We start from the raw sequence: 12,266 nt of genomic DNA, 5'->3' as shown, positions 1-12,266 counted from the left end.
ATAGCAGCTGTGTTGAGAGAGGTGTACTTCAATCACTCTTTAATAGGAATCCAGACAGTTGTTTTTTTAGGACTTTCTAAAATGACATTTTTGCAGGGAGAAGACCAGCCCAAAACCCTGCAGTAAGAGCTGCCTTGTTCATGTCCTGGAACTGCCTGTCTACTGAGCTGAACTCCTGTGGGGAGGAAGTCATCTCCTGCAATGGGGCCTCCATGGCTGGAAGAAAGGATGGCTGTAGCAATTCACGCATTCTGGAGGCCAGGATGTAGGGACCCAAGCTGTGAATATGAATATTCACAAAAGTTATACACACAGCTAAATGCAAAGGACTGCCTTCAGCTCAGTCTAGGATTTGAGTGCATATTTTGTTTCAATGCTAGTCTATCCAAACTAATTTGTCCATCTCTAGTAATTTTGCCCAGTGGGCCCCATCTCACAGCTTTTAGTCTTTATTCAGGCTATAAGCCCATTGACCTCAGTAAAAACTGTGCCAGGATAAAGATTGAGTGAGGACCGCAGGATTCAGGCTGAATATCTTGAATAGCATTTAGATATGATTTCCTGTATAAATATCTCCAAATTTTTAAAATAAAATCATGGAGAAGTGGGAGGATGATAACTTCAGTGACGTGTTTCAGAAGAATGACTTCTCAAATGTAGACATGAGGCAAAAGATAGGAAAATAACCTTTTGAAAGAAACACAGTCTATGTAACATGCTGGGAGTGGTCAATGGGTAAACAAGTTCTGGCCGTGGTGAAGTTATGTGAATACACAGGAATTATTTAGTACTTTCTTCTGACTAGAAGCAGGACCACACAAATACAGGCCTGTCACAAATATATATGAAGGGAACGATGACTCCAATTCATTACATTTAGTGGGATTCTGTGTGTTTTGCTGGGCTGCTGACCTACTGCAACAGTATTAAAATGCACTGGGGTGCATTTTTTAAATTACAGAGGAAAAATGAGAGGATCTTTTAAAAGGCTTTGCACATACAGCCAAGTCCACATTTGGTGCAGTACTCTGAGGCTGTACTACCAATAAAGCTGAGTAAAGCCCTGGGACTGGAACAGAAGTGCTCACTGACTGCTGTCCTACAGAAGGACATTTAGCAAGTTTTACTAGCTGATCTCTAGCCATATTTGAGTTACTCTAATTTTGCATTATTGCGCAGTTTCACATCCCTTTCTTTGCCCAGCCACTGTTAGAGGATTTCCTGATCCTGGTTGCCATTTGTTAAAAGCTGAGGGAGTCTTCAGTGGTTCACTCAGGATGGGGGAGAAGAAATGATGAGAGGGCTGCAGACAGGGGCTTTGAAGAAATTTAATGTTAAAGCTGGAGATCTAGTAAGCTTGAACTCCTCTATTTTGGCTAGCTCTAAAGTTGAAATTTGTGGAGTTTTCTTGGCCTTCCATCTAGATCTGACCTATCCTCTGAGAGTATGTGGATATTTTTGGCATTTTTGAATATACTGCACAGATCACAGATCAGAAAAATTACAGCTGGCAAAAACCTTTCCTCATTTAGCTTGGCTGCCTGTCTGTGAAGGATTGTTCCCTAGAGTCTGTTTTTGTAGAATTCATAACACAATCTAGAACTAGTGAAAAGGGGAAAGTTTGTCCAGAGAAGCTGGCTATTTAAGAGAAGGGCTTGATTTGGATTTTTATTTTTGGTTGCTGCTGTTTTATTTTGTCTGGATGAAAGACACTAGAATTTACACAGTTGTCCGACAACTCTCTGTATTCCTTGGTGCAGAAGAAGATTTGCATGGTTATTTTTTTTGTGACAACCTGTGCTTCAGACAGATGAAGAATGTGTTAACCACCATCTGAGCTGATGGTGGTTAACACATTCACACCTGGGTGAGAATGAAGGACTACTGTATGACATGTGAATAACGCATCACAATAGAGGCTGTAATTTAGTATTTGCACTGCAGTAGCACTTTCCAGTCCTTCAGAATACAAAATCACACCAGAGCAGTGGCCAAACCAAGATTATAATGATAACATTTTTCACGTCCCATAAAGTGGAAAAAAAAAAAAAAAGAAACAAACAAAAACCACAAACCCACCGAAAACACCAAAAGAACAAAAACACTTTAAAGAGCCTCCAAAACGCCTGCAGATCCTTCTGTCTTGCTTGCTTCTAGGTCACATAGAAATGACTTCCACGGGAGCTCCCACAGTGCCTACCCAGAAAGGGGGGCTGTAGGTGGTTAAAATCCTGTAGGGAGCCTGGCTGCACTGCATTTTTTCTCCCTGATTTTCACACCATGCAAAGTTTGTAGGCTCTGTCTGGATCCTGCCTGGCAAATGGATGGGTCACAAAACTGCTGGTCCAGTTGGGACTGAGAAGGTGATTATCTCATATCCTGACAGAATTGTATTAAACTTCCCTTTTGCAGGGTTAAAACAGAAAAATAACCTCTACTTTTCTCTTGTTTTGAATTGCCAGTCCAAGGTTTAACATAACGTTTTACAAATTGCATGAGTCCCATATTGTAATTCCTTTTTGACAGGTCTGATTCTGCTTCATTAACGGGCTCCTTCTGGCATAACACTTTCACCCATCAAATTTACCTGCTCTTAACTATCTTGAAAGAAACTCCAAACTGTGAGTAGTAGTTAATACTTCTCTCTGTACCACATATGGTATTGCTTAAGGTTATGCATAGGCTCTTAACAGTCATTTTCCTTTCTGCAGTACAAAATGAGACATATTGATTATAATTTGGTTCTAGCCCCTTTTATCTTTTTTTTTTTTTTTCAGACCTTGGAAGAAAAATATTCAAAGAGTACTTTTCTCTATTTTTCTTTGTTTCTGCAACAAACTAATTTCTATGAAAAGTAAACTTCAATGAAAGCGAAAGGATAATTTTCATTGTGATTTTGACAAATGCATGTTTGCCCTTATGAAAATCCTCTAATAATCTCAAAATATTGGATAGAGATCTCACAGTTAGGGCACAGAATATAAATCTAAGCATCCCTCAGAGTTCTGTGACATTAGAACCAATCTAATTTTGCTGTTGAGGTAATCACAGTGACTTTGTGAGCATGTGGATGGCTTTCAATAAGGTGGACTGAAGGCCCTGAATCAGGGAATGTTATTGTCTTATAGACAAATGAGCACAGCAGCAGAACTCTGAGAACATGAAATCTCAGCAAAGTCAGTGGGATTTACCTTGTTCATGAAAGAGGAACTGCAAGGGAATTTGACAGGTGACAGAAGTTCCTTCTGTCCTATGCCCCTTGACAACTGTTTAACTCTAGACATGCTTTTCATTTTTTTCCTGTTTTTTTATTTATTTTTTTTTTACGTTTAGAATACAACAGGTTTAAGGATCTAATTAGCTTCTGTAAGAGATCTGACATCCAAATTATTAAAGAGAAAAGAGTTTATTTCTCAAAGTACTGCGCTTACATTACTTTTGATTTGGAATTTGCTTTTCTTCGTATCCTCTGCTGTTACAGGGAAAGAATCAACAAAGCTTTTCCAATGATAAGACTCAATTTTGCCTGGGAGATGTTTTAACAGTTCCTAGTTTCCATCAGAGGTGTCCCATCTGACTCTGAAATGCAATGGGGTACAGGAACTTTTGGATCCTTTTTCTCTATTTCAACTCCTCAAAACCTCAGAGGTTTTCTGCCTCTGTACACTCCAGCCACATCCTGGATCCAGATCTAAAATGGAGCTAAAACTGTGGCATGTGCATCTCTCTGTGACACAACCTGAAGGACTATTTTAAAGCTTTATTAAGTTAATTAAGCTTTCAACTGGGTTTTAGGATATTTTCTTTTATCATATTAGCTTTTAAACTATTTCCTAGTAGTACACTCTTTCCACCTATGGAAGAGCTTTCTTCCAGCCCACTGCCTACACTTTTCAAAAGTGTTCAAGCTATTTCCTTTTATATTTCTGAATCTGCTTCCCATTTATTTCTTTCTTTCTGAAACAAGCACTTCTTTTGCACCAGATTCACCATCATCCCCTAGCCCTCCTTCCTGGCATGTTTTGTTCTGTGAGGAGGTCCCCAGCTGGGCCTTGGGATTAGGAGGAGAGAGTGACTGACCAGTCTTTCATACTGTGGATAATGTTTGAATGTGCTTTGTGCAGTTCCAGCAGCAAAAGAAAGATAAAAAATCTAGAGAAATGAGAACTATATCTTCTCAATTAATTCCTTTGCTTCTGTCTTCCTCAGTAACCTTATTAGGGAGTGGGGTTATTTGAGAGCAGCTTTCCTGGCAAGGACAAATACTACTGTAGTAATGCAGCTTTATTATTCCTTGGCCTCATGGCTAGTAAATTTGCATTTCTTATACCATCTCTAAAAATTGCCTAAATTGATCACTTCTTTGCTCTAAGAGATATTTGCAAATGATTCTAATGTGATATTTATGGATAACATCTCCTTTATTCTGTTAAGTTTATCTGAAAAAGGAAGATAAGCAGTGAATAAAGTCCAAATGTCTTTTGAGAATAGCCTTATGGAAGGACAAGTAAGATTATCCAATAGAGATTGTATGTGCCTTCCTTTGTGCAGTGAAATTTTGTTTTCTGATCACACTTTCCACGAATAGAAGACATTCAAGCACCACTAGTATTACCCTGCGATTCGTTGTACCCGTGGTACCACAGGATGATGAATTCAGACATATCTGCTGGGAACCAGGCATTATCAAGAGGATTTCACAGAGGAAAACTAATTATTTAAAGGAGCAGCTGAAATGTATTTCTGTTCTGAATGTCCCCTAGAGCCTGGATAGTAGGGACATTCAGCCCATAAATATGGACTAAACTCTATTTTCATAATTGATTTGCAGTACATCTTTAAGTGCTAAGGAGGCCAGGTGGTTCAGCAGTGACTGCAGCTTGATTCCTGTACAATAAAGAATCTGTGCATGCTGCACTCAGGCAAGTTATACCATGGACAGTTGAGGCCGATAGGAATCCATGTAATAATTCTCACTCCATCATTTTCTAACATTAGTGACTTACAGGTCCTGATCTTAGTTCTGAATTTGCCTTCGTTTTCATTGATTTTGTGGTATATCTCATGCCCACTGCAGTAAATTACTGAGATCATAAATGATGACTCATGAAGCTGAGAGTGAAGTCAATGCCATTGGGGTGAACAAAATTAATGGATGCTGGTGGATGATCTTTGTGCTTCCCTGTATCTGTTGTTTGAACCTTTTCATTACACATGGGCCTTAGGAAGCATGGGGATGTGATCACAAAAAATAGCTCCATGGATCAGAGTTTCCTTGTACCTCAGTAAATGAGCAGGGGGCTGAGGAAATAGGGTGCATGAAGGATTTCAGTAATATTTTTAGAGCATCTCTATTTCTTAGGTAGCGGTCTGATCTGATCTAATAGTTCCAGGACTGTGATCTTTGCAGCAGTAGGGCAGCAGAAATTGAGGTAACATTATCTAAGGCAGTTATAAACATTCAGCAGCATAAAGTTGACCTATATTTGGAATATCTTTCCCCTTTTTCAGGGCAGGAAGGAAGAATCATTGCTGTCATATTTATTGACAGTACTGCTGAGGCAAACTTCACTTTGCCCAAAAGCTGGCATTATCTTTCCTTAGGAGGCTAAGTCACTCACAGCAAACAATAGTGGACCCTTTGAGAAATATTTTCCATATTGCTTAATACACATTTTGAGAAAATGCTTCAACAACAGAATCTTTTTTAAGGAGGAAAATATAGTCCATCTGGGGGTAAAGGAGCTTGCATGGACTTAAAATAATAAAGGGCTTTTTGATAGAATTAAACCAGTGTTAGTGGCCATCCAAAAGCTGCCTGTTACCACAGACACCACAGAACCACATCTCTGGTTGTATGATGTGCAGCAATAGAGATTGCATTGTTTGCAGTTCAGTGACTGCAAAGGAGCCATCAGTGTTTGGATGTCTGTGTGCTTCACTGACACAGATACCAGTCAGCATTTGCCACCATGAATGTGACATGAATTTTTCATAATCCTTGTCAGATTAAGAGACCCTGCCAGAAATGATGCCCAGTTGTCTCCTGTCAATGACAATGTCCCTGTTCTAGGGGATAGAACTGGGATTTTAAGCACTACAAGGCCAGTCATAAGGCTCTTACCCAACAGGAGCACCATATGAATGTAGTTCCAAGGACAAAAAAATCTGATGTTAAAGGAACTATTTCTACTAAGCATGAGCAATACCTGGAAGAAGCAGATTGGGAACTGAAATTACACCATTCCTTGTTGCTTTTGGTATTTTGATGTTGCCACCATTGCAGTGGTTAACAGTGGAACAGCACTTGAATGAGAAAGTACTTGGTCACACAGTGATCCCCCTGATCAAATATAATGCCAGTGCAAGTCTTGGGATTTCCAACATTGTAAACCATATAGAGAAGCATTGTTATAGAAAACTTGCCAAATCTAAAAGAACTTTTAAATTCTAAAAAAAAAAAGCCTAAGAAATTTATGACTGTGTTGCTAGATGTGGAGGCCAAGTAAACTCACAATGTTGATCTTAGTTGTGTTTAAATTTCTCCTGCCTTCTGGCACTTTGAGCTGTAGTGGAAAGAAATCATTTACTTCTAGCAGCTTTAAGCATTTGGAAACACAGGACTACCCTGGAAGAGCATTAAAAACATAAATTATGTCATACAAATGGTCCCAGAACTGGTGGTGGGTACCTTTCCTCTCAGACACTGCAGATCTATTGTGACATGTGTGGGCACATTCTAAAAAAGCCCCTGAAAAAAATGTGGTGCCAAGCCCTGGGTTACTGCCTTTTGACATCAGGCTGTACTCATTTAAAACTCCATTGCAAGCAAACAAATAAACACAAACTTGAGCTTCTAACCCTGAAGTTCCTTGCTGAAAATATGATTGTCTTTGTTAGACAATTGATATTTAAAGACATTCTTTGATTATCTGTATATACACATCCTTTTTGAACATGGTTAGGTTTGGGGTGGAATACAGAACGTGGTCTTCCTCTTGGGTTTTTAATTGCTCTGCAAGCTTCACATTCAGGAAAGAATTTATTCAGCTTTCCACCCTATTAAAGATCAGAGGTTACTGAGTGCTCACGGCGCCCTCAGAGTAGGGCAGCTGAGCAGTGAGTGCAATCGCCCTCTCCAAAGCAGGATACGCTGGATGAAATCTCTTGGAGCAGAATAGCAGTCATCCATCTCCTTTGGAAAGGTTTTGGTTAAAAGAAGAGTATTTTTCATTCCTTTATGGTGCATTTAATTTTTAATGCAGGGTAAAGGTTGTCAAAAAGTCCCAAGTGCTACCGTGTGTAAGAAGAGTAAGATGATCTATCATGTGGAAGATTACCTAGACTTATTGCAAGGCAAAATGCAGTTTGTTGAACCCAGGGACAAATTAAACACTAATCTCAAAAGTAAATTTAATGAAAAAATTACCTGTGACATATACATGTTCTGGTTAAAGTTAGTAAAGTTAGACAGTTAGATTGCCTGGTAGACATTTTCTTTCTTGTTTTTACCAGATCTCAACTGTACCACTTTATTCCCTTACCTTTGCATTTTCTTTTCACTTCTGAAAGGTCTGAATCTTTTGAAGAAGAAAGAATTAATAAAGATTAAGGAGAGAGGGAATGAAGGTGAATGCCTGCATGTGTACCTGTACACACACAAGGAAGAGAGTGTGCCACCCATGAGTTACACAGATCAGTAAGACTAGATATGCTACTAGAGACACTTATTAAGAAAAATACGATAGGCAAAAAGAGTATAAAACCATCATGGCTTAAATCTGGCCTAGATCTTCAGTTACTTATGATTATTTTAAGCCATCTCTTAAAATCATTGCAGACCATACTATATTTCCAAATGTGAAAACATTTATTTCCATGCAATCAGGATGTTTTCCTGTTGCTTTTCCCCTGCCCCCTCCTTTCCTTAATTTTTTTTTTATGGTTCCCCCAAAAAACACACAAGATTTTTTATCTTGAAAAGGCATGTTTCTCTTTCCTCATTGCAAATCCTTGGTTTTGTAACAAGACCTAAGCAAAAAAATCTATACAAGAAAAAATGTTCTTTACTCTCTGACCAAAAATTCATGTGATTCCCTCCAGAAAAGATTTACTGTTGAAGTTTTATTTTTTTAAGGTAATGAGATCTAGTGTTTTTCTTTGTTTTAGTACAGAATGATTGCATTCTTCAGTAGCATAGACTATTATTATTAGTTTATTCCATTTCTGATGATCAGTCTGTTAAAATACATTATTATGGTTAGGCAGAATCACAGGTTCCTTTTATTTTATATTGAAGCTGAATAATTTTTTGTGAAAGTTCACTGCATGTGTCCTCTGAACAAGAATATGTTGCCTGCAAAAATAGATCAGTGAGGAAAGAAAAGAGATTCGGCGAGGCTGTGTTTATTGTTCAATAAATCACAGTCACTATAAGTGACCTGCTGACTTCAAGTTCTTTAGGTCAAGGAACCCTTTGCTATTCTGCAACTTCACCTCTTTGCTGAGCCTCTTAATCAAAAGTGTAAAGCCAGAAAGAACATCAAACAATCAAGAGCTGGATGATTGGATTGGTTATTTTAAATGACTACAGCTATGGTTGTGACAGATTTGAGGATAGATTGCATCATCTCAGCCTCACTAAGTAGGTTGAATAGGTTGAGCATTTCGTGAAAAACAGCTCCCCTCCCTCCAAAAAAAATTTACATGAGGCCATCACTCAAGGTACTTTGACAATTAATTTACTGCACATGTAAAAACTGCAAGGATTAAAAAAAAAAATTCAGTAAAATGACACCTCAGCTTTGCTATAGTAGAAATTAAAAATAACTTTGAATGTCTTTACTGTATTAACATGTATTTGCTGTGCTGTTTTATTCAGGCTTATATCCTAATTCAGCCTGGTAATTTGTATTGTTTCCTGCAATTTTACCTGCGCTGGTTATGACACATTCAAATGTGAGAGGGCTACAAACCAAATTAAATTCTTAATTTTCTTAAGAAATTAAGATAGATGCAGATTTGCTTTCTCTTCTACAATTTCTGAAACCTGTGATTTCCATGATGGCAAACATCACAACAGAAAACAAGGTAAAATCAAAACCAACATCTGGATCATTACCATCGGATTGTATTAGATACGGAGCCAATAATATAAAGGAACTTATGCTTCCTTTTACTGGAATGGAGCCAGATCTGGGAATTTTTACATCTGAAGACAATCTAGAAGCATACTAGAAGCATGCTACTCACTGAAATATCCATGGGACAGCCATGGGATTTTGTGGGCAAAGAGCCTCTGTGCTGAGGCTGTTGGCAGAAAGGGAGCTAACCAGCAACCTTATTTAACACAGGAAAATCCTAAACTAGAAAGGTGCCAGCAAACAAAGCAGAGGGAAGAGAAAAGCCATACATGGCTTAAAATTCTTCCATAATCTACAGTATAACACCTATTATGTGTACAATGCATACACTTCATTAGGACTTGGGGTGAATTAAGGCCATATGACCATGCAAGACTGATAGAGAAAAAGTATTTTTGTAGCCGCAGTAAAAAGTAAAACAATGATTTTAAAATCAACAATGTTACTCAAATGCTTGTGTGGAAGAACCAATCATTAAACTCTATGGAGAATCATGCTCCATATGATCATGATCAGTATAAAAATAATGTATAAAATCATGATCAGTATAAAAATGTTCATCATTTTCTGCTTTTGTAATTAAATCTAGACAGGAATCATCTCTTGAAATATTTTTAGATGAAAATGAGCTCTTGAAGAGAGGAATCTTCCACAAATCAGCCCATTTTATAGATATATTTTAAATTATTTTCCTCTAAAACTTAGAGAAGATATTTCTCTCTTCTTTTTTCCTCTTTTTTTTTTCTCTTTTTTTTTCCCCACTTCAAGTAAATCTTGTACTTCTCTAGAGAGCAAATTCTTAGAGGAAATAATGAAAAATCTTTAATTGATAATTGATAATGTGTACACGAAGGAAGATCTTTCTCAAGGAGCTCTTCTATTAACACGGAGCAAAGCAAAAGAAGGAAGATGCCCCAGATCTGCTTACCACCCAAAAAATTTGAGTGCAGATGTCCTCCTATCATTACCTTTTAAATAAAAACAAGCTCAACAAACTGATGTTGATAGTCAGATACTGTGTTCAGTTGTGTCTGCCTATGGTCATGGACATGTATCTTTGTCACATAAACTATTCCAAAAACTGAGATGGGAGTAACATGGTGTTGTTATCATGGACTAATCAGACACTACTGCAGTACTATGGTGCAATTACTATTACAGCAATATCTTATCCCCATTCTTGAGGACTTTATGCATAAGTAGAAGAAATTTGTTTTATATATTTAAAAAAAAAACAAAAGAGAGAAAATTGAGAGAGAACCAAACAAACACAGATATTACAAATATGGTTCAGTGTATGCATTTATTGCACTCTTTCTTTTGCTTGATAGAAAGTATTTGTCTAATGAAATTTTTCATTTACTGCATATATAATTATTTTATGCTTTTATTACTTTTATTACTTTTATTTTATAATTACTTTTATGGGAAATACAGAAAACAATTGTCCTGTTATAAGGCTAAAAAAAAGAAAAAAAGCTAAATAGCTTCCAGAAGAATTATTTGATCTATTTAGAGTGTGCTTTAGGCTAAAATGTTCTTGGCTTCCTAAAAAAAAAAATAAATTCCAGGTTGAAAACTCTGCATGACTATTATAGTTTGAATCATTCTATTGAGGCTAAGATTATTTAAAAAATGTATTTCTGTGACTTGTTGTGCCAATATAAACAAATACAAGTTCCTTCCCTAGTCATTTGCAAACTTATTTGGAGAAACTCTAGAGATGAGAAGAATGATTGAATGCAGTAATGTCAGAGGGGAAAAGAAAAATAGAAGTATAGTAGATGAAAATTATAACAGGCAGGATGGGAAAGGGGAGAAGACTAAAGACTGGAAAAAGTTTAAATCCATGGAGAAGTACTGGTAACATTCATCTGCTGCGGTTGGTGGAGAAGACAGCACTGGGGAGAAAGGTAGTGATACAACTACAGCTATAATGGATGGCCCAGGCTTCACTAATATTCTTTTCCAAGACAGATGGTGTCTCTAAAGCTATCTGTAATAAAAATTGTTAAAAAAAAAAAAAAATTAAGGTTCATTAATGCCTTCTTCCAAGATGAGATACACTGAGTGTGAAGATTTTGATTCCTTTTGTGATAGACTGTATTTTCCCCTTCCCCTCCTATGTCCTTGGACCAGTTCCAACCATATTTGGTCATCTAGGTCTTCTATACCATTACTTTTCTGATGTCCTTAATAACACAACTAAGAAATCACCCGTGGCTACGTTCAGATATCTGTGGTCCTTATTTTACGCCTCCATAAGTGACTCAGATTTAGAGCAAAGAAGCTACCTGTTGTTGTCCTTTGACTAGCTGGTCAAGGATTGTCCTCAGGCTGATGCACTGGCTTGTAGCACGCCTAGTTTTAAGGGACCAAATTATTGTACAATAGTTGCTGTCTATTTTCACCAGACACGTGGGTGTGTTACGCATCCTGCATTATATTGCTTATTCCAGAAGGCTGTCAGATCCCCTGCAACCATGGAACATGAGGTTGGCAAAGCTTGCTCTCAAAATGTTTTGCTGACTGTCTTTTAGCAAGTATGAAAAGAAGTAAGTCTGAGGACAGGGAAATTGACACTCAGTACATGGAGGTCAGAGTGCAGCTTCAACATCTGTATACCATCAGTTCAAGAGTAGTTTGGGTTTGTGGACTTGTTGTAACTGGCAGATGCTTTTTGATGCCAAGGAGGCTACCTAAGCAGTGTGTACGGTGACTTGGATGCTGCTAATGTCCTGTCTACTTGTTTGGGAGCAAGTTTCCACTTTATTTGGAAAAAAAAACCAGCAAAAAACAAACATTAAAACTGATCCTATCTAGATTTCCTGGTCTTTTTCACTTTAATATAGGCTTGATTCTTCCCCAGACCTCAGTGAGCACATTCAGAGACAAATTAAGTAAGCAGCACACTGCTGGTCCTCAGTGCCACTAAGAAAGTTCAGTAAACGAGTTACAAGAAAAATATTAGCAGACCTGAGTCTCACCCGTTCTAAATCATGCACCCAAAGAGTTTCAAGGTGGTGGACCCCAGGACTTTTCCATATCACAGACTGGGCCATCGGCCAAAGGACTCCTCCACCCACCACCCCCTTTAGACATTTGTGTCTCATTAGCTCATGA

This window comes from Poecile atricapillus, chromosome Z, assembly GCF_030490865.1.
Source record: "Poecile atricapillus isolate bPoeAtr1 chromosome Z, bPoeAtr1.hap1, whole genome shotgun sequence".
Taxonomy (NCBI): Eukaryota; Metazoa; Chordata; class Aves; order Passeriformes; family Paridae; genus Poecile; species Poecile atricapillus.
Note: the sequence above shows the minus strand (reverse complement) of the source record.